Below are 5532 nucleotides of genomic sequence, written 5' to 3' on the forward strand. Positions count from 1 at the left end.
GGGACAGACACTGACATGGCATGGGACATGGGATAGGCTCTGATTTGGGATATGGGACATGGGACACAGGACATGGGACAGACACTGACATGGCATGGGACAGGCACAGGCAGGACAGCCTGGGCACTGGGATGAGCACAGGGAACGGGCATGGGCACTGCCATGGCATGGATGTGGCCCTGGCTCTGCTCCTTGCTCTGGGATAATGGCAGGAGTGGTTTTTGCCCCACTCCCAAACCCTGGGCAAGTGCAGGGGCTGGTGCTGGGTCACAGCTCTGCCATTTGCACCTGGGAAAGGAAAAATCCCATGTCTGAGCAATGCTGAACAGCTGGAAACATGGAAAAAAACCCAGAGTACCAGGGTGGGCCCTGCCTGCACCTCAGCAGGGTCTGCCCAGCCATCACTGCCCCAGCACAAACACCAGCTCCTGGGATGATTAACCCCCAGCAGCTGCACCCCAAGCAGCTTATGGGGACACAGCCAAAGGGTGACACTGAATTGTATTTGCTGGGAATGCCTTGACAAAGGCAGGAATGATACATCTGACTCCATGTTCTCAGGAGACTAATTTATTACTTTATAAATATAATATATTTATAAATATATTTATATATTATATTTAAAATGTATGTATTATATTATAAATATATTTGTACATTATATTTGTAATTATAAATATATTTATATTATATTAATATTATGTTTATAATTTATTACTTTATATTACTATATTATATTAAAGAAAACTATTCTAACTATACTAAAGAATACAGAAAGGATACTTACTAAATGTTAAAAAGGTAATAATGAAAACTCCTGACTCTCTCCAGAGTCCTGACACAGCTTGGCCCTGATTGGCCAAAGAGTGAAAACAACTCCCAGCAGAATGCAATGGAACAATCACCTGTGGGTGAACAATCTCCAAACACATTCCACATGAGCACAACACAGGAGAAGCAAATGAGATGAGAATTGTTTTCCTTTTCTCTGAGGCCTCTCAGCTTCCCAGGAGCAGAATCCTGGGTGAAGGGATATTTTCAGAGACTGTGAGTGCCACAACATTGTGCCCTCCCTGTCCCTACCAGCCCCTTCCCCTGGGACACGTTCCCAGGACCAGGACCAGGCATTGAACAGCCAGCATTGCCTCTGCCTGCACTCAGGGGGGTGGAAGTGCCTCCCCATCCCAGATCCCAGACCATGAATGCACTCCCCAGTGGATGCTGGATACTCTCACACCCTCCCAGAGTGTCCTAAAATCCCAACTATTCTGGGGGAGTCCCTAGGGAGGATGGTCAGCACACCAGCAGGAGCTGCCAGTGTCTCCCTCTTCAGCCCCAGGACTGAGAAGATTGTGGGGCACCCCCATTTCTGCCAGTTAAACACATGTCCAGCATCTTAACAGGTTCTAACTGAATTTTTGGGGGTGAAAGAGCCCGGAGTGAGGCCTCCTGGCCTAGACTCCTAAGGAGAGAACCAGGAAGGAAGGATCAGGATGTGTCCCCAAGGCTGCTGGGGGGGCATCTCTGACATCAACTTCTCCTTGGTACCACAGACATCCTTGCACTTGTCTGTCAGGAAAACCACGCTGAGCCAGCTCTGACCCCAAGGCCAGTCCCTTCTCTGGCCTCCCAGATCCCTGCTACTTCCCTGAGCTCCATCCCACACCAACAGCCACTGGTGCAGGGCCCAGTTGCCAGACCTGGCCATCCCAATTTCCATGATTTGGACCAAAACAGCACAGGATGGAGTGAGGGGAGCGGCCACCACCTCTCCCCATCCACTCTGATGCTCCTTCCCAGCCCTGTGTGGAAAGGGGGCTGAGGAAAAGCCCTTTCCCTTTCCCTGTCCCTTTCCCTTACCAGCTGTTGTGGGGGTGTCCAGCCCCAGCTCCTCACCCACATTCCCCAAGCAGGGAAAGGGTTCTGGGGGTCCCAGAGCAGCCCACAGTCCCTGCTTGGAGGGAGTTCTGGGGCATTTTGCACTCCAGCAGGTCCTGAGTGCCAGGATGGGGCCTGCCCATGCTGGAGCTGTGTTGGCAGGAAGGGTCTCCAAACCATCATTCTCCATCATCGTGGGGAGGATGTTCCCATCCCTGCTGTGCCCCCCAAAGCCTCCATGCCCAGGCTGACACCTTCCCCAGGCAGCTGTGGAGTGGGTAGCTTGGTTCCCAGCTTGGTTCCCAGTTTTTCCAGTGAGACAAATGCCACTCTTGTAGCAATGTACCTGAACAACTCACCAGCCACACTGCTTGTAACTGTTCTTATCAGAATTTTATCAAAATACTGTACAAAGTTACTAAAACATCAACTGTACTAAAATAAGAATGAAGAGGCTGAGAAACTGAATAGCAAGATCACAAGAACTAAATAACAGAAGACCATGAAACACCTAAACTGTAACCAATCACAGACACTAAGAAATTGAAACAGAAAACGAGAGAGCAAGACAAAAAAACCAATTAAGAAGTGTATAATTAGTAGTTTGTAAAATCTATAAAATTGTGTGTAATATAAACAACAAACAGCTTCTGCTTAGTCAGTTATTCAAAAGTCCTAGACTCCCCACACACTCTTTCCTTATTTATATTTTCTACCAGGTGTGATGGATGCAAGAGAGCTGCCAGAGAGCTGACTGTCCCCAGGTGTCACCATGATATTTTCTGAAAAATCCCTTTCCTAGGATTTTTCTCCTGAGAAGCCTCAGAAAAGAAATGCAAACAATAATTATTTGATTGCTTGGAATGTGGTATGGAGGTTGCTTACCAAGAGGTGAATCTTTGATTGTTCCATGTGAATTGTTTTTAATTAATGGCCAATCCCAGTCCAGCTGTGTCAGGACTCTGGTCAGTCACAGGTTTTTATTATTCATTCTTTTCCAGCCTTCTGCCTGTATCCTTTCTCTATATAAACTATATATATATATATATAAACTATATATATATATATATATAGTTTATATATATATATAGTTTATATACTAAAGTATATAAACTATAGTATAGTTTTAGCATATAATAGTATATAATAGATATAGTATATTATAATATAATATAATATAATATAATATAATATAATATAATATAATATAATATAATATAATATAATATAATATAATATAATATAATGCTGTTTATTATATTTATATATTTATATTTTATAATATAGCATTTTACTATTATTATATTATAATATATTAATGTAATAAACCAGCCTTCTGAGAACTTGGAGTCAGATTCTCATCTCTCACCTTGTCCTGAGGACCCTCACAACACCACAACACCCAAGGGCAAGGGGACACATCCTGGGGACCTTGGGGACCCCCTCTGGCAGGGTCCAGCTCTCCTGCAGCTCCCTGGGGCTTTTCCTGCAGCCCAGCACTGCTCAGCCTCCCTGGGCAGCCTGGCAGGGAGATGGAGCAGTAGTATAAATACCTCACTCCTAAATAGCCTCTGGTATTTATAGCCTGCCTTGGCACCGAGTGCAGGCTCTGACAGACTCATCTTGGGATTATTTTTAAGGAAGTGTGGAGGAGAGCAGGTTTTGGAGTGAAGGATTGGGGCTGGGGGCTGCCTGACCTGGGGCTGTTGGGGCTGGATGCAGCCAGGCTGTTGTCACTGTGCAGGGGTGTCAGGGGTAGGATGCTGGGGATGGATGGAGATGAGAGATCTCTGGAGCCAGGGCTGGAACTTGGGGTTCATTGCAAAGGGCCTGGGGGCAGGGCCCTGCTGGGAGCTGCCAGGCACAGCTCAGAGCAGAACTGAGAGAAGAGAGGGGGAGAGAGGATGAAAGGGTGAGAGAGTAAAAGGGTAAGAGAGCGAGGTTCCCATTACAATACAATAAATCCTCTTCTGTGTTGAATATTCTGATTCTCACTAACCAATCCAGTACAAGATACAAATCCTACAGCATTTCCATACAGCCTATAGGAATCATTCCATTACCATCCTGTGTTACATTTTAAACCCTACAAACTCCTCTTTGGGCCCCTTCTGCCAAGCTGGCAGGGTCTGCTCTGACCCTTGGGCCTGTCTGCAAGCAGAGGGTGTTGTTCCATCAAAAGGGGATCACCTTCAGCTGGCCACACCATTGTTTTCCAGTTGTTCAGTAACTGAGGGATCTCAAAGCTTGCTTTCATTTCAATCTCGCTTATAGTTTCCATATTCTCAAAATCTTTTGCCAGACAATCACATTTATAAGGCTTTCCTGTTTCATCTTCCCCAATAACTCTGCTGTCCCTCTGGGTGCTCCTTTGCTGTCCTGTGTCCCCAGGCAGTGAGTGACAGGGTGAACCTCTCTGTGGCCACCCTCAGACATGTATATGTGTGCACACACCCGTGGGCACAGCCTGCTCTGCATGGCTGCCATTGCTCCAGCTCTGTGCCAGCACCGAGCCATTCCCCTCCTCCTCTCCCATTTCCCCCTTCACACTCAGAAGGAGAAGCGCAGAAGCGCCCAAATCCCCTGGGCACAGCCTGGGAGTGAGACACAGAGCCTGGCAGCCAGCCCAGGGGGAAAGCTCACCCTGCAGTGCTGGGTGCAGGGTGAACACACAGCCTTTGCCCCCAGATTTACAGCCCTGCCGTGCCCAGCCTGGAGGAGTGACTGATCCCCTGTGTGTGATGAGATTTCACTGGGAAATAAAACGGATTTGATTTTACTGGAAATAAACCTGACTGACCCCAGGGACCCACCCCTCCCCAGTGCAGCCCCAGGGGTGTGACGGGCACGTTCCCTCCAGGGCCACCGTGGGCAGGGGGCAATGCTTGGCCTTGGCAGAGCTTTGGTGGCACCGCTGAGCCCTGGGGTGCAGAAGGGCGGGGTGCAGGGGGGTGCTGGGGGCGGGGGGACACCGGGTGCATGTCTGGGGGGGATGCTGGGGGTGCGTGGGGGATGCTGGGGGTGTGTCTGTGTTAATTCTGGTTATGGGGGGTTCTGTCTGTGTGTCCGTGGGTGACTCTGGTTGTGGAGGGTCTGTTCGTGTCCCCCTGTCCATTCGTGTCCCCGTATCTGTTCGTGTCCCTGTGTCTGTGTGTGTCCCCCTGTCCATTCGTGTCCCCGTATCTGTTCGTGTCCCTGTGTCCGTGTGTGTCCCCCTGTCCGTTCGTGTCCCCGTGTCCGTGTGTGTGTCCCCCTGTCTGTGTCAGTCCCTCTGTCCGTGTGTGTCCCCATGTCCGTTCATGTCCCCCTGTCCGTCCGTGTACCCCTGTCCGTTCATGTCCCGTGTCCGTCCGTGTCCCCCTGTCCGTGTGTGTCCCCCTGTCCGTGTGTGTCCCCGTGTCCGTTCGTGTCCCCCTGTCTGTTTGTGTCCCCCTGTCCGTTCGTGTCGCCCTGTCCGCGCACAGCTGCCACCTCTGCAGTACCAGCTCCCGCCTGCCAGGGGGCGCTGCCGGCGGGCGCTGCGCTGCGGCGCGGGGCGTGGCCCGGACAGGGCGTGGCCGGGGCGTGGCCGATGACGCAGCTCCCAAGCCCCGCCCCGGTCAGCTGAGCGCGCCGCACCGCCCCCCCCGCGCCCCCCCGACCCCCCCACCACCA

The sequence above is a fragment of the Molothrus aeneus genome, chromosome 19 (genome assembly GCF_037042795.1).
Source record: "Molothrus aeneus isolate 106 chromosome 19, BPBGC_Maene_1.0, whole genome shotgun sequence".
Classification (NCBI taxonomy): Eukaryota; Metazoa; Chordata; class Aves; order Passeriformes; family Icteridae; genus Molothrus; species Molothrus aeneus.